Source organism: Equus quagga, chromosome 11 (assembly GCF_021613505.1).
Source record: "Equus quagga isolate Etosha38 chromosome 11, UCLA_HA_Equagga_1.0, whole genome shotgun sequence".
NCBI classification, from domain to species: domain Eukaryota; kingdom Metazoa; phylum Chordata; class Mammalia; order Perissodactyla; family Equidae; genus Equus; species Equus quagga.
Genome location: NC_060277.1, coordinates 44697434 through 44715540, shown reverse-complemented (window position 1 = coordinate 44715540; position 18107 = coordinate 44697434). Strand labels below are relative to the sequence as shown.

General features: G+C 40.9%; 1 long non-coding RNA gene and 2 other non-coding genes across 3 annotated transcripts; all 3 read right to left on the bottom strand.

Moving 5' to 3' along the window:
* Nucleotides 1-15882: 15882 nt before the first annotated feature.
* LOC124247886 (uncharacterized) lies at nucleotides 15883-17823 on the bottom strand. The gene is made up of 6 exons (XR_006890849.1): nucleotides 17774-17823; nucleotides 17191-17252; nucleotides 17012-17089; nucleotides 16864-16928; nucleotides 16470-16538; nucleotides 15883-16273 (listed from the first exon to the last, which is right to left on the bottom strand). It is a non-coding gene; the product is annotated as an uncharacterized LOC124247886 (long non-coding RNA).
* LOC124247983 (small nucleolar RNA SNORD50) lies at nucleotides 16358-16427 on the bottom strand. The gene has a single exon (XR_006890872.1). It is a non-coding gene; the product is annotated as a small nucleolar RNA SNORD50 (small nucleolar RNA).
* Nucleotides 16676-16745, bottom strand: LOC124247984 (small nucleolar RNA SNORD50). Its single transcript, XR_006890873.1, has one exon. It is a non-coding gene; the product is annotated as a small nucleolar RNA SNORD50 (small nucleolar RNA).
* Nucleotides 17824-18107: the final 284 nt, after the last annotated feature.

The window sequence follows — 18107 nt, the reverse complement described above, 5'->3', positions numbered from 1 at the left end:
GAAGCTTCCTCTCCTCTTCAATTTTTTGGAAGAGCCTGAGAAGGATAGGTATTAAGTCTTCTTTGAATGTTTGGTAGAATTCACCAGGGAAGCCATCTGGTCCTGGACTTCTATTTTTTGGGAGGATTTTGATTGCTGTTTCGATCTTCTTACTGGTGATTGGTCTATTCAAATTCTCTACTTTTTCTTGGTCCAGTTTTGGAAGGTTGTATGCCTCTAAGAATTTATCCATTTCTTCTGGTTTCTCCAATTTGTTGGTGTATGGCTTTTCATAGTATTCTCTTATTCTCTTTTGTATTTCTGAGGTGACTGTTGAAATCTCTCCTCTTTCATTGCTGATTTTGTTCATTTGAGCCTTCTCTCTTTTTTCCTTGGTGAGTCTAGCTAAGGGTTTGTCAATTTTGTTTATCTTTTCAGAGAACCAGCTCTTGGTTTCATTAATTTTTTCTTTTTCTTTTTCTTTTTTTTTTGCTATTTCATTTATTTCTGCTCTGATTTTTATTATTTCCTTCCTTCTGCTGATTTTGGGTTTTGTTTGTTCTTCTTTTTCCAATACCTTTAGATGTGATTTTAGATTGTTTATTTGGGACTTTTCTTCTTTGTTGAGGTAGGCCTCAATTACTATAAACTTCCCTCTTAGAACCACTTTTGCTGTACCCCATAGATTTTGGTGTGTTGTATTTTCATTTTCATTTTTCTCTAGGAATGTTTTGATTTCTCCTTTGATTTCTTCATTGACCCAATCGTTGTTCAGTAGCATTTTGTTTAATCTCCACATTTTTGTGGCTTTTCTGGTTTTATTCTTGTAGCTGATTTCTAGTTTCATACCTTTGCTCTCAGAAAAGATGCATGGTATTATTTCGATCTTCTTAAATTTATGGAGACTTGTTTTGTGGCCTAATATGTAATCAATCCTGGAGAATGTTCCATGTGCATTTCGAAAGAATGTGTATTCTGTGGTTTCTGGATGGAATGTTCTATCTATATCTATTAAGTCCATCTGGTCTAATGTGTCATTTAAGGCCAGTGTTTCCTTATTGATCTTCTGTTTGGATGATCTATCCATTGGTGTAAGTAGAGTGTTAAAGTCCCCTACTATGATTGTGTTACTGTCTATTTCTCCTTTTATTTCTGTTTATAATTCCTTTATATATTTAGGTGCTCCTATGTTGGGTGCATAGATATTTACAAGTGTTATATCTTCTTGTTGGATTCTTCCCTTTATCATTATGTAGTGCCCTTGTTTGTCTCATTACAGCTTTTGTTTTAAAGTCTATTTTGTCTAATATAAGTATTGCTACCCCTACTTTCTTTTCTTTGCCATTTGCATGGAATATCTTTTTCCATCCTTTCACTTTCAGTTTGTGAGTGTCTTTAGGTCTGAAGTGTGTCTCTTGTGTGCAGCATATATATGGGTATTTTTTTTTTAATCCAATTGGCCATCCTTTGCCTTTTGATTGGAGCATTTAGTCCATTGACATTTAAAGTAGCTATTGATAAATATGTATTTATTGCCATTTTGTTACTTTTTTTCTGGGTGTTTGAGTACTTCTTCTCTGTTCCTTTCTTTTTCTCTTGCTCTCTTCCCTTGTAATTTGATGGTTTTCTTTAGTAATATGTTTGATTTCTTTTATCTTACTAATTTGCTTACTTATTGTAGGTTTCTGATTTGTGATTACCATGAGGATCCTATATAATATTCTATGTATATGACAGTCTATATCTAGTTCATAGACTCTTTAGATTGACTTCTTTCTAAAAGCTCTGCTTTTTCACTCCCCTCCTCCCACATTTTGTTTTTGAAATCATGTCTAATCTCTTGTTTGGTGTGTGTCTATCCATTACCCTCTTATCATTGAAATAGGTAATTTCAGTACTTTTGTCTTTTAACCTTCATATTATCTTCATAGGTACTTGATCTGCTACCTTTACTATATTTTTACCTTTACCAGTGATTTTATTGCCTGGGTTTTTTTTGATAACTTTTTTATCTCTATTTGTGGTCATCACTTTCCCACTTAAATAAGTCCCTACAGCATTTCTTGTAGAACTGGTTTCTTGGTGATAAACTCCTTTAATTTTTGCTTGTCTGGGAAGCTCTTTATCTCTCCTTCCATTCTGAATGATAACCTTGATGGATAGAGGACTCTTGGCTCTAGGCTTTTTCCTTTTAGCACTTTAAATACATCATGCCATTCTCTTCTCCTCTGTAGGGTCTCGGCTGAGAAGTCCACTGATAACCTTATGAGCTTTCCTTTGTAGTCACTTGTTGCCTTTCTCCTGCTGCTTTTAGGATTCTCTCTTTATCTTTAATTTTGGACATTTTAATTATAATATGTCTTGGTGTGGTCCTCTTTGGGCTTATCTTGTTTGGAGCTCTCTGTGCATCCTGTACTTGCATGTCTGTTTCCTTCCTTAGGTTAGGAAAATTTTCTGCCCCTTTGTCTGTCTCTTCTCCTTCTGGGACGCCTATAATCTGAATGTTAACATGCTTGATATTGTCCCAGAGTTCCCTTACACTGTTCTCATTCTGTCTAATTCTTTTTTCTCTTTTTTGTTCTGCTTCGGTGATTTCCTCTAGTCTTTCGTCTAGCTCGCTGATCCGTTCTTCTGTATCCTCTACTCTGTTATTGAGTCCCTCGAGTGAATTTTTCAATTCCAGTATTGTATTCTTCATTTCTGCTTGGTTCTTTTTTATAGTTTCCAGTTCTTTGTTGATGAGCTCATTGTGTACATCCACTCTTCTCCCAATACCTGTGAGCATCCTCATGAGATTTTGTTTGAACTCTTTGTTAGGTAGGTGGCTTATTTCTGTTTCATTTAGTCCTTTTTCTGAGGTTTTGTCCTGTTCCCTTGCTTGGAATGTATTCCTTTGTCTCCTCATTATGCCTCTCTCTCTGTGCTTATTTCTATGTATTAGGTGAGTCAGCTATATCTCCTGATCTTGGAGAAGTGGCCTATGTAAGAGATGCCTTATGAGGCCCAGCAGTGTGCTTCCCTCTCGTCACCAGTCCAAATGATCCAGGAGTGACCCCTTTGTGGGCTACTTGTGTCCTTCTGCTGTGGCAGAGTTGTTCTTAATGCAGTTACCTGGGGAGTCTAGTCTTTCTTTCCCTGGTCAGCTGTTTATAAATCCAGTTTGGGGAGCCTCAGCACCATTGGCTACAACGTCTAACAGCACACTCCTGTTGCAGTTTTCCTGTTAATTGGGTAGGTACCCAGTGTAGCTGGTTGCCAGGCTCAGGGGCTTACAGTTGCTATAGGCCTCAGGCCTACAAGGCTGTTGTCAGTTCTCTTAGGAGTGCAGCTGTGTGGGGCTGGCCCTAGGTACAGGAGCACTCAGTTGTTTCAGGCTTTGGAAGGTGGGGCTGATCCTTTTTATGCCTATTTGTGAAGCACAGGTCTTTTAGGAGCACTCAATTGTTTCAGGCTTTGGAAGGTGGGGCTCATCCTTTTTATGGCCATTTGTGAAGCACAGGTCTTCTGTCACTGATAAGCCTCACCCCCCACAGGACCACATACACTGTCAGCACAGTCCTATTCCATGCACACTTCCTAACCCCCTGGAGTATACCCCAATGCCCCACTGCAGAGGCCCCCACCGCTCAACCAATGCCCCCCACAGTTCACCTGGTCCTCACACAGGCCCTGCCACACAGAGGCGGACACACTCACCTGCCTGTAGAGGATCAAGGCACCCAGTCAATGCAGGCTGACAAGTAGCCTGAGGGCTTGCTGTTGGGCAGGGCCAGTCCCTAGGGTGGGCTGCCTGCCCTGGCTGAACTGGATTAAATCTAGCTCTAGTGGGTGTGGCAGACCCCTGGGCTTACAGGCCAAGGGAAGAACCTCAGTGGCATCCACTGGGGACTGTGTCAGCATGCCTGGACCAGGTCAGAACAATGGCTCCCACCACTGTCTCAGTCTCCGGAGAAGTCTCTCCTCTCACCAAAATGCCCCCAGAGCCCACCAGGTGAGTTTCTTTTCACCAAAGGACTGTCAGCCTTCTCTCTGGTGGTTTTAGGTTGCTGAGATGGATGAGTTTGTGCATGGTCCCTTTAAGACCCGAGTCTTTTTGGCTTTCGTCCGATAACTTTTCTGGGGATATCCTTGCTGCAGTTAATAGCCAGCAAAGCCAGACAGTAAGACCGCTGTCTCAGTTGGGCTGAGTCTGAAGGATGCTTATAGCAGTATTGGCCCCCAGTCTGGACCTCACTTCTCCAGGGAGGGCTGCATACCTTAGAGTGTCTCCCGCCTGGCCAGGTGAGAAGCTCCATTGCTCCCAAAGGTGACTGTTTTCCTCTCCAGCAGGAATTTCTGCCTCTTCTGCCTTAGTCATGACTGCCCCTTGTTGTGGGGATCCTTTTCATCCAGTTTTCAGTTTTCTTTCCAGGGTAATTTTTCCAAAAATAGTTGTAACCTGGTTGTGTTCATGGGAGGAGATGAGTTCAGAGTTTGCTTATGCCATCATCTTGACAAGATCTCAATTTTATTCTTAGTATCTTTTCTTTTTTTTTGAGGAAGATTAGCCCTGAGCTAAGATCTGCTGCCAATACTCCTCTTTTTGCTAAGGAAGACTGGCCCTGAGCTAACATCCATGCCCATCTTCCTCTACTTTTTTTTTTATATGTGGGACGCCTGCCACAGCATGGCTTGACAAGCGGTGCATAGGTCCACACCTGGGATCTGAACCAGCAAACCCCAGGTCGCCAAAGCAGAATTTGCGAACTTAACCATTGTGCCACTGGGCCAGCCTCCTTATTTTTTCATTTTTATAAAATATCTTTTTATAAATTTTTAATAGGTACAAAAGAAAAAACAGAAATATAACCTTTAGGAAATTAGATATATCTAAACACTCCAGAAACCCATGCCTAAAATTGAAAATGTATATTTTACTTACTCTGGAAGATTATGTCCTGCAGGTTATTCTTTATTCTAGTTAAAAACTGGTAAGTAATTTAAATACCACATAAATGGCAAATAGAAAATTGCATAGGAGACAGTTAAATCCAAATCTTATATTTGGATTTCCTTGGATCTAAGTTTAATAGGTTATATTTATTCTATATTAAGTAGAATGTTCAAAGAAATTTGAGGTACTATTACATGAATGATCTATTAACCATAAATCTAGCATAAATATTAACAGTCTTGAGCATATTGTTCTTCCTGAGATGTGACTGTTTATTCATAGACAGCAATACCATGGGCAGGACTGATACCACCAGTTGACAGAAGTCTTTAAAGTGTATGTAACAAACTCACCTCCTTATGATGCCACTGAAGCTGAAGTGATAAATCCCACATTATTTTCATGTCAATAATTAGCTTTCTAGATTGTTTCTTAGACTCACCCAAGGAACTCCTTTTGGGAAGATTGATCAAACATCTTACAGATGTGTGACATTATTGCAAAGAACGGAGAGTGCTAATATCTTAAGATAAATATATATTTATTAGAAATCATATTTTTTTTCTTTTTTGGGGGAAGATCAGCCCTGAGCTAACATCTGCCAATCCTCCTCTTTTTGCTCAGGAAGCCTGGCCCTGACCTAACCTAACACCCGTGCCCATCTTCCTGTACTTTATATGTGGGGCGGCTACCACAGTATGGCTTGCTAAGCAGTGCCACGGCCGCACCTGGGATCCGAACCAGCAAAACCCGGGACACTGAAGCGGAACGTGCGCACTTAACCGCTGCGCCACCGGGCCAGCCCCTATATTTATTAGAAAAAATTAAAGCATATTTCCTGTGGAAAGTAGCAGCATGTTGTTGACAAGACCACAAAACATCCAATCAGCGACTTACACTTGGGTTGCCACTCTTTTTTTGATGGTAGCAGCCATTCATGATCATTGCTTAGAGGCATTAATTCAATAGATGTTGCAAAATGGTGATATTCTAATTTTGTTAGTCTTTTTCAGTTATTAACTGGGATGAACCAATAAAGAGAAACTTTCTCACCTTCTATCTGATTATCCGTTACTACAGTTGGTGTTGGAAAGTCCCTTTATTTGCCAGTTTTGAAAGTGATGAATTGGTTCACCAGCATCCTCTAACAGTCCCAAAATCTTTTTATGTTTTTTTAGGTATTGTTATAAATTCATAGATTTGAACATACTTTATATATTTCAATCTACTGTAGTTATTATCCTTGATAACAGTGAAAGTTTCCATCTTTGGACTGCAGGAGCTGCTCCAAGCTGACTCCTGAGTTCGTTTAACACGCCCTGAGCAGTCTTTGATAGTGTTCTTGCTCTCTGCTATAGCAAGATGCACCAAGCTCATCCTGTACATTTCTTGCCTCAGATCTGTAATCAGTCATTTCTCCGATAAGCCATGTTTCCTAAATGGTAGAAAACACACTCTGGGCCCCAGGGGTAGGGTTCACAGGTTTTGATGCATATGAATCATGCTTTGAGTTTCTTCGAGTTTTCTTTTACAGTGGTTCCCATTTTACTCAGAGCAAAATCCTTTCAGTGAACCATAAGGCCCTACGTGGTCTACATGCCCTGTTTCTTCTCTTGCCACACGTTTTCTTTGGGGTCCTACCATGGGAATTCCTTTTCTCAGATATATGCATAGCTTAATTCTTTACCCTCTATGAGTCTTTGCTTAATCTCACCTTCTTGTGGAAGCCCATCCTGTCAACTCCATTTAGAATCACAACCCTCCTTACCTCACCAAACCCACTCCCAATGTCCTGTGTGCTATTTTTTTCCCGTATCACTTCTTGTTTTCTCATATACTTTATAGTGTGTGTATTTATTATGTAGTATCTGCCTTGCCCTCCTAAAATGGAAGATCTACAAGGACAGGAATTTGGTCGTTGGTTCACTGCTGTATCTTTAGTGCTTAGGACAGTACCTGCACTCGGTCTCTATTCACTACCTACTTGTTCAATGAACAAATGAATGAAACCTTAAGATACTTCTGAACCATCTCACACCTAACCTATCAGTGTGGCTCAGTCTCCAAAGGAACAGACTGACTTTATTTTTTTTTTAAGATTTTATTTTTTTCCTTTTTCTCCCCAAAGCCCCCATGGTACATAGTTGTTTATTCTTCGTTGCGGGTCCTTCTAGTTGTGGTATGTGGGACGCTGCCTCAGCGTGGTTTGATGAGCAGTGCCATGTCCGCACCCAGGATTTGAAGCAACGAAACACTGGGCCGCCTGCAGTGGAGCGCACGAACTTAACCACTGGGCCACGGGGCCAGCCCCGGAACAGATTGACTTTAAAGCAAACATCCATCAAGAAACTGAGCTATATTCAGAGACAAGTCCACGAATTTCAAAACTATCCTGACATTTCTGCATATGTGGTCAGACTCTGAGCAATCTTTGTGCATTCGTTTTTTTAAAGAATTATCATTATTTTTTTTGAGGAAGATTAGCTCTGAGCTAACATCTGTGCCAATCTTCCTCTATTTTGTATGTGGGTTGCTGTCACAGCATGGCCACCGACAAGTGGTGTAGGTCCGTGCCCAGGAACCAAACCTGGGCCACCAAAGTGGAGCACATTGAACTTAACCACTAGGCCACTGGGCTGGCCTCTCATTTTTGAAAAAGAAATGTAATATAAGCCGAGAGTTTATATCAGTAATGAAAATAAAAGATCAGAATTGAGAGGTACCCCAAAGAATATATCTTACTATTGCCCCAGGCAAGTTTAGTGTGCTTAATACCTATATTCTCATTAATGTAACTAACTGATCAACTATTAGCAACAGGCCTCAAATTGTACTTTTGTATTAAAACAGGTGATTAAAGTTATTTGGTTTATGTTTTTTGTTTTTGTTTTTTCAAAAGATTTTATTTTTCCTTTTTCTCCCCAAAGCCCCCTGGTACATAGTTGTGTATTTCCCATTGTGGGTCCTTCTAGTTGTGGCACGTGGGACGCCACCTCAACATGACCTGATGAGTGGTGCCATGTCCATGCCCAGGATTCGAACCAGTGAAACCCTGGGCCGCCAAAGCAGAGCATGCGAACTTAACTACTCGGCCACAGGGCCGGCCTGCTGGCTTATGTTTTTATTACCACTAAAATCCATATTTTAAATAAGTGGAGGCCATATCATCAATAAAAAGTTGATGTGACAAATATGGATTTTGAGTAACTATTGACATAGCAGGGTTGAGCCTAATCTGAGATTCGAGGAGGAGGATAGGAAAGTGCTAAATCCAAGACTGACTCCAGGGACCCGGTCTCAGTACTACGGAAAAATGTCTAAGAAAAACACGGCTGAAAGGCCCGTTTCTGAGGAGCTTTGTGAGACAGGAGACACATGCAGTCCTTCGCAGATTTCTACTTTGTGAGGCACAGCACCAGGAGAACATGAGGACACAACTCTCCTCTGGACTAAGATAGTGTCAGCACAAAAGGAGACTTTGATGCTTGGTGGGAGGCACTGGATGTGTGGCTGTACCCAAAGGAGGGGCTGCAGTAACCAGCCGAGTATCAGGAAGGACTTCGGGTGAAGATCTATTTGTGAACACAAGTGTGATACTCTAATGGGAACCCCAGAACCTCTCCGGAGGAATTTTGTAGAGGCTACAGGCCCTGTGTCAATACATGGGCTGTGAGCCAGTATAATTTAGAGTGATCTTATGCGTTCCCATAGATTAATAAATTCTGAGGAAATTTAAATTTTCACCGGAAAAAAATTGGGGAGCCACACTATTAGGGGATTGAGCACTGGACTGAGAGAGGGGTGGAGGATGTTGATTGTCCTTTTGGTCCTTATCTAGCTGGGTTACCTTAGGAAGTCAAGACTCTGAATTTAGACTTGGAGGGTCTTTGAAGTTGATTAGGGCCAGCCTCCTTTGTGCAACTCACACCAATGGGAGACTACGATATGGAGGCAGTACAGCCTATTATTGGGAAGTTCATTTTTAGGTTGAGTTGCAGTTTGTGGCCTCTTTTAATTTAACCGATCTCCTTTGTGCCTTCTAGAGAAACACTTAACTACTCCTCTGGGGAAGGTATTTAGTGGGGTAAGAACACCATCTCTTGATTTAGGCTGCCAGATTTTAAATTCCAATTCCTCCACTTCCTATGTGACTTTCTTTAGGTTGCTTTTCTAAGTTTCAGTTTCCTCATCTGTAAAATGGGCAGAATGATACTACCCACCACATGGGATTATTACTAATATTACTATTACCTCACATAATATATTTTCAAATATGTAAAAGTAGTCATCATGCCTTCCTTTGATTTTCATTTCTTCATGTTAAGTATTTCCAAAACCTTAAAAAACTGCCCAGAATGACATGGTTCCCAGAGCCCTGGTCTCCTTCCTTAGGACAGCTCCTAGTTTGTCACCGATCTTAAATGTGGCACCCAAACTAAAAATCAACATGTTAACATGCAGAACACAGATGATGAAATCATTCCTTCCAGTGATCTAGACCTTAAGCAGCCTATATTTTAAATCTCTCGATCTTAGTTTACTCACATACGAAATGTATAAAGACTAAATAATGCCTACTTTATCTACCTTCCAGGTTGCTGTAGGAGAAACCAAGATGATGTGTGTCAAAGCACTGTGAAAAACACACAGAACTATAAAAGTGTCAGTCATTATTTTACAATATTTTTCATTAAATAGGGGGAAAAACCATGATAAATATGACCTATCAGGTACAAGAAAAAGTTGTTTTAAAACTTATTGCAATCTTAATGTTCATATAGAAAAAGTAAATTTTACACTGTGAAATATTTAGTTAGGCTAAATCATTTTCTGTTATAAGAGGTAATCATGAAAGAACTAATTTCATTTACATTAAAAAGGTTTTCCTGTGAAGCATTAAGACTTCAGACAAGATTCACTTTCTATCTAAGACAGCTTAATTTCAATCTCTGATTTCTTTACTGAGAGCTTTTTTTTTTTTTTTTGAGGAAGATTAGCCCTGAGCTAACTACTGCCAATCCTCCTCTTTTTGCTGAGGAAGACTGGCCCTGAGCTAACATCCATGCCCATCTTCCTCTACTTTATACGTGGATGCCTACCACAGCACGGCATTTGCCAAGCAGTGCCATGTCTGCCGAGAAGCAGAACGTGCGAACTTAACCGCTGCACCACCAGGCCGGCCCCTACTGAGAGTTTTTTCACGAAAAATTACCTATTTCCCAAACAACTGAACTTGATGTTGAAATACGTGGAAAGTATTGTGAGTAGCAGTTATAAGTGTTAATATTCAATAAGTGCATTGTAGGTCTAGTTTCAATGTAATAAAAACCTAAAGGGAAAATATACACAACTAGAGTGATTACATTGCATGGGCCTTTTGCATAGTTATTACATATAATTTTTTAACCAAATACAAACTCCCAAAATTATAGCAGCAGCCATTTATCCTTTGCTTCTGTCTTGGTCTGTTAGAGCTGCCATAACAAAATACCAGACTGGGTGCCTTAAACAACAGAAATGAATTTCCTCACAGTTCTGAAGGCTGGAAGTCTAAGATCAAGGTGCTGGCCAGGTAGGTTTTATTCTGATGCCTCTTGTCTGGGCTTGGAGGTGGCTGCCATCACACTGTGTGCTCACACCTCTTCTTTGTGGGTGCCCAGACAGAGGGAGAGGCTGAGCTCTCTGGTGTCTCTTCTTAAAAGGACACTATCCTAACAAATCAGGGCCCTACCCTTATGACCTCATTTAACCTAATTACCTCCTTTGAGGCTCGATCTCCAAATACAGACACACTGGAGTTAGGGCTTCCACATGAACTTTGGGGGACCACAAATATTCAGTCTACAACAGCTTCCAACTTTTCTCATTTCTTTTCTCTCTTTTGGAGAATTTAATTCACATTACCATTGCTAGCCCTAAATATACATATTGAATTCCATTTCATTAGACAAATTTTTTTTCATCTTATAATTGTGAATCTTTCGTTATTGGGTTTGGGTCTTTGTATTTACTCTCGAAAGTCTGTGTAACACCCACACTCCAGGAGGTGTCACCGTTAAGGTTTCATAGTTAATGTTAGAATAATACTTGCAAGCTAATGCTTTAAAATCATTTCAGCTCATTTTTCTGGCGAAAGAGATCTTCTTTTGGGAAAATGCATAGTCCAACTAAATATTATTAAAAGCCAATGAAAGTATTAAAAAAACATAATTGCTAATAATGCCATGGATTCAAAGTTATTATTTTTAAAATCTTACCACATTTTCTTCAAGATCTTTAGACAAATTTTTTTTAACGGGAGCTATTACATTGTCCTAGGTGCACAGTTTAAGAGAAGGGCACAGTTCTCCTTGCAAAGAACTCACACTCTAGGGCCAGAGAGAGAGAAACTGATAATCAGAATACATGTTACAGGTCATTTTGTAGGACAACTGTAGAGGAACTTATTTTACTTCATTTTCATCAGCATCTTTCCATGGTACATCTGATCTTTGCTATTATCTGGGACAGTTCTCCAGTACTCTTTCATTTTTCCCCTAATCAGCCTAGATGTCAAGGTCAAAAATTTTAACTACATCCTCAATTCTCTTGGCCTGTCTTTGCTTTGTTCCTCCTGGCCAGTCTATCCCTAATTTTGGATTAATCCATTTATCTGCTTTCTCCTCCCGAGCAGATAAGCCCCATGGGGGAACAGTGAATTATGCTGAATAACGATTAAAATTGGTAATTTTTAGCCTCAGCAGGCACTTTAGCACTGCAAGGCAGACCTCTAACTTGTCTGTAGTCAACTCCACTTCTCTAAGTCCAGTGTCTGATGAACACCCTTATCATACTTTCTAAATTCCTCATCTCATTCTCTCCTGAAGACCACTTTGCCTGATACTTTACGAAATTGTCTTCAAATACTAACTCCTCCAATTTTCATGCTGACCAATGCTCTGCATTAAATTCAAGACAATCTCCAGCCCATCACCCAGTGATTTGCTTGGTTCTCACCCTTGCTTTTCATTCCAGAACTTTTTTTTTTAAATTTTGTTTTTGTGAGGAAGATTGGCCCTGAGCTAACATCTGTGCCAGTCTTCCTCCACTTTATGTGGGACGCCACCACAGCATGCCCCGGATCTGAAACGGCAAACCCTGGGCTGCCAAAGTGGAGTGTGCAAACTTAACCACTATGCTACTGGCCTGGCCCCTTGATTTTCTATCCAGTTTCTGTTCCATGTTTATCAACTGGACTTCACAACACATTTCTGCTTCTTAATTTTTGTCTCTTCGCACAAAACAATTTCCCAGGTTTCAACTAAAGCTGGAACGTCTTACTCTTGGAATGTAGCAGGACTCAGCTCCTGGACCACTTCTCTATTTATATTCACTCCCTTGGTGATCTCATTTTAGCTCATGGCTTTAAGTATACCATCCACATGCTGATAACTCCCAGTTTTATTTCTCCAGCTCAGATCTCTCTCCTGAACTCTCAAAATCTCATTTGGACATCACACACTACCTCAACCTCAGGATGCTCAGATCAAGTCCCTATAAGAGAACACTTCGGGGAGATAGTCATTATTTTGATTATGGTAATGGTTTTATGGTTGTACGTCTTTGGAAAAACTCATCAAACTGTGCACTTAAAAAATGTACAATTGATGTACCTCAACTATATTTGTTAGGAGGCAAAATCATGTTGTTTCCTGACATCGGTAATGCACCGTATTTGTAAATGTTACTGTCTTCAAATGATTAATTTTGAGTATTCTCAAATGCTTTCCCGTTAATACTTTTAGAATCAACTGAATAAACTAATAGAATGAAGTTCCCAAATAGGTTGGATTATACCACACTCGATTTGGGATTCTGAGAGATTAAATCCTACTTCCTGCTAAATTTAGCCACACAGCATGCCAGGACCTCAGTAGTGGACTAGTGGTAAGGGGAGGAGGCCAGGACTTGTGAGAATGAGACCAACGTGCATGGTTCTCTTATTGGAAAGGTATCCTCTCCCCTGCCTCAAGATGGTCCATAAAATTTCTCAAAACTTCATGGCATGCTTGTGTTTTGATCCGGTATCTGTACATACCCAAACATGTAGAATCAAGGAAGTGCAAGAAGGCCAGAGGCAGTGGCAACATTCAGTGAGGCAATTCCAAGTACTATGCTTTAAGTACTATTCAGATCTGGAACCCAGCTTTTGGAAGCCAAGATGAGGAGGGTCCCACCCCCAGGGAGGTGGGACTGGCAAAAGACATGCAGACATTCCTAGTAGGCTGGGATTCAAATAAAGGTTCTAATTCTAAGGAACTAATATAAAAATTCTGGAAACAGCCAAAAACTCTTTCACACACACTGGGCAAACAGCAAGGACTATGAAGTGCACAATCAGTTCAGAAGGCACTTGTTTGGGAAACCAAGTGCAGTGGATATTGGATTTCTGGCAATAGAACTAATTTTAGAAAGCACCAAATGGTTAAGTTTGAGCCTACTGTATTTTAAGAAGATAACCTGGAAGCATGGTGTAAGGCAAGGAGGAAAGAATTCGTATTGGCTAAAGTCACCAAAGCCAGACAGATGTAGATTCTCTTTCAGCTTCTGAAACCAGTCCTAAGCAAGCAGATGCCAGTCTATTATAGTCCTATTTCTGTATTAGGTCAGGGCTTTCGAGTCCAACGAGCTCTGTTAAGTTGCAGATATGTTCTGGAGAGCAAATCACTTACCCAGCCAACTTAAGATCTGTGCTCTTAGCTAGTAGTTGGCTGTTTTAGTAACAAAAGATATCATCCAGTCAGTATTCATATATCAGGCTAGTAGAGTCTAAGAGCAAAACCTGTGTGAATGAAAAGCACCATCCAGGTTTATGTACTAAAAGCTATGAATCAACTAGTAATTTTAACAGAAGCTGAATTACTAAAGATAATGTTGAGCTTTCAAGTTGTAACTCCATCAAAATTGTACTTTTGGACCTGAACTCATGTCTCCTTCAAGTGTGGACCCTGCAGCCCTTAGGGCTGCAAGTGATTTGCACTATGTACCTTACTACTGAAAACGTCAGGGTTTGGAGAACTCAAACGACTACAGCAGCCTTTTAGTTCTTTGACTCAAAAACCTTAGCAAGGGTATTATTCTGTTTTTTAACACTCCAGCCTTATCCTTTTTTGTCCCACATCTATCCACCCAATTAATACCTAAATTCTCCATTTGTCCCCTACAGTTCTTTAGGAGACTATCTTTTCTTAGTACTTTTCATGCCTGAATTAAGCTTCCTCACATCTGAGCTGGTTTTGACTAATCCACTTGCTCAACCTTCTCAGATACTAAGTATTCTTCTCTCCCACAGTACTTTGCATCTCTGTGGCTGGCCTTTGGTGTTTTTCCTTGGCATCTTGTACCACTGTTGACACATAGTGGACAAAGGAAGTGTTTCACCTCCGACCTCCTTGGCAGAGGCTAGTACAATATATTTATACAAAGTAAATGCACATTACTAATTTGACTCGGATTATATAAAGAAACGCGACCTATCACAAGGAGCAAAACCAGAAGGAACTACAGGAAAAGAGGTCAGAGGGCTCTAAAGCAAAATCTATTTCACAACTTTGCCTTGTTTAGAAGTGGTTTGCCAGCTCTGACCAAAAAACAGACACTTTTCCCTGAAAGTTTTGTAGAGGATCCCAGTTCATCTTTGAGCATATATTGTTCACATAACATTTACTGAACAACCAAGCCCAGGTAGTCAAAGTACCTAGGTACTCAGGACACGTCAGTGAATGAAAGAAAACATAGGGCTCAGAGTGGTCAAGTTCCAAATACAGCAGTGATCAAAGGTAGAGACTGCAATGTCAAACACTACTTATTCACGTCTAAATACATACAATAAAGGGCTGCAATAAAGACCAAGGTTATCAACACAATGCTACTTGGAAGTGGTTTGATTTTGTCAATTGCTGCATTTTACATACAGTATCTTGCCTGAAGGTGCTTTTCATTTCTAAAAGATGTCTAAGTCCCCACAGCTTTCCTCATTCCTTTTGGCAATATCAAGATACAATTACATGGAAACCATTATGCCAAACTACTTTTCCCATTGCTAGATTTCTCGAAGCCCCGAGGCCCCTTTAATTTCCTACAAAGTTGCTGCTGAGGTTCATTTTCCTGGAACCATCCTTAACCATGTATGGTCACTGTGGAATTCCTTGGACCTGTTGTTTTTTTTTTTCCTATGTGCAGGTACCCAAAATACTAAGTGGTTCATCTCTATGTGGTGGTATGAATACTTTGTATTTTGCTATGGCCATGAGAAATTTTTCTAGAGACCCACTTTGTACGTGGTCCTAACACTTGGGGGAAAATAGACTAATGTGTCTGGCCAGTCAACTACAGGTTTGTCAGTCTCCCCAGCCTCTCTTGAACTGCATATGCGTCCAAATCTGAATTCTTTACACTAAGAGAGGAAAACAAGACACTTTAGGAAAAAGATGACAGTTCATTATAAGACAACAAAAATATTAGCTTTTGAGTGACATTTAAATATGGGCCTGGGAACAACTTATTCATGTAGCTATTTAGGGAAAATGATCATGCATGAGGCCCAACTACCTGAGTTAGATCAGATGCTATTACTGTTTACCCTAAATCCATACTGTGTAATGTTTGACTAGTTTTAACCCAGATTATTTATCAATAACCTCCCCTCCTGACCCTTGTTATGCTGTGCTTTCTTCCTTTATTCCAAGTATTACTCCCCATTTTTTTTTTTTACCTTCAATAACCTTTGAAATTACATTAGGACTAAACATTCCAGGATTTAATTAATAATCAGGTTGATTACCTTGATGTCTGACATTTTTCTTCCACCAACATTAATTTTGGCAATACTTAATACAAAGCCAAGGTTTCCCACCTCTCCTCATTATTGTGATTGCCAAACAGTTCTCTCCATAAAAACCTTACCGAGGATTTCCCCACAAGAGTCAGTATAAACTTTCACTCAGCTTTAATTACAATTATGCATTTTATATTCAAACGGGGCCAAAGGCAAAACATACATTCAGAAAAATGTGATTACAAGGCTGGTTAACTGAAAAAGAATTTTGTATCAGAAATATCTAGTATCACATGTATGCCTGTACTTACAAAGTAGAAAGATCTGGGAAGTAACCTACTGGTTAACAGGTTTTGACTCTTGGAGGGTGTTACATGAATAATTAGAAATGCCTCGAATCTTATGTTGGTCCAGAATCTATTTAAAAAATTAAAACCCAATATAATCCGTCTTGCTTTGTATGTTTTCTTTCCATGTCTGTAAAACGAAGCGCTTTTCCTGATCACCAGTTTTTCATAGGTCAAGTAAATCTCATGGCACTAGCCCTAGAAAAAGGAAAACATTTGAGATTTACAAGACTATCAACATCAGAAGAGCTTACGTAAACACTATTGTCCTCATAATGGTCCATCTCAGAAGCCAGATCCGTATAAGTTTTTTCAACAGAAATTCAGGTTCGGGATAGGATCATCATCGATAAGACCAAGGACACAATACTGACTGATTAATATCGCCACTTACAGAAACGGTTACAGTTGAGGAACTTCCCAGCAAACTGGCCTCTTTCAATGCGCTGACAGCGACCCCTCACTGTTGGCAGAGAAAAAAGAAAACACACTATTGTGGAGTAGTAGGGCCACCCCACCAAGACTTATAACCTAACAGAACCATCTAAAAGTTATAAAATCCAGACAACAAAAATTACTTCATATCTGCACATTGGTCTTATCTCAGAAGCCGAATCCGCACATGCTTTTCTTCAGGTAATCAGCTTCGGGATAGGTTTCATCATGAATTAGACCATAATCCATTAAGCTATGTTACTGTGACATTCACCTTAAACCAAAGCAATGCTAAAAGACAAGTACTATATTAGAGAAATACTACAGTAGATCTTGAAAGCCACACAACTTACTTCAAAATAAAGCTGCTAGTCAATGAGGTCCACAGCTTCATTAGTATTCATCAAGCCCCAGGATGCTGTTCAAGGGCAAAAAAAGTTTTCATTTAATCTACATATGGACCACACATATGCTGAAACAAAGTACTAGTCCAACACATACCTGGTAAGACTGTCAGGTTTTAGCTAAGTAATTCTCCAGCAAATATTCTCTCTTATGTTTTGAAATTTTTCTTTGCATCTAATAAAAAAAGCAAATTTCAAATGATGCACCATCTTCTATTCCTATAAATCAACAGGTTTACTTTCGAGTTTAAAAACTAAGCTCTCAACAATACCCACCTTAGCATCTCCAGGTAACAGTTCCGTTACACTGAAAGCCATCGTTCCTGCGGTGGATCAACCTATTTAAAATTAAGCATTCTAAGAGAACGCCACAGTGCAAGATTTTCAGTACTAAACCCTCCCTTTCACTAATCCGATCAGCGCATGGCGCCATCTGGGCACGCTACAACTCAGCCTCATTCACAGTCGGGAGCTGCCCACGGAAATAAACATTCGATCTGGCGACGGGAGAAAGACTCGGTTCAGTAATAAAAGCCTCTTGCTGTTAATGTAAAAGTAACTCCCCGCCCCAAATCCTGGAAATGTAGTTGTTTTCCCGCCGCCGCCGCTCAGGCTCAGCCGGTCGGCTGCGCGGGCTCGGCACCCAGGCCCGCGCCATCAGCAGCAGCCTCAGCTCGAAGGCTGCCCCCACCCGGACTCAGGACACGTGGCGGTCGGGCTGCGTGTTTCCCACGTGCAGGCTTTCAACACACAGCAACGTTAACCTCAAATCTCTAAAACCGTTTCAAAGCCTGCAGCCCCCAACCCAAACCTACGCCACCCAGATTCGCCTAGATACTGGCCCGCGACGCCCACTCACCTACCGCCCAGCAGCAGCTTCCAAATCCCGACGTAAAAGACCGAGCGCTGCCGCCAGCAGTTCCCTATATAGCCTCTCCTGAGTCAGACCGAGGCCGCCCCTCCCTCTCGCGTCGATTGGACAAGGGAGAAGACGGGGGCGTGGCCGTCTCCTGACGCGTGAAAGCGAGAGCGCGCGCGGCGGCTCTTTGCTGTCGGGGCTCGTTCCGGGGCGTGGTGCGCGCGCCGCCCACCGGCCGCGCGCCCGCCCAGTCCCCGGCGCGCGCCCGCTGGCGGCGCTGCGATCCGTCGCTTGCGAGGCTGCCTCTACGTGGCGCGGGAGTGGCGCCAGAATT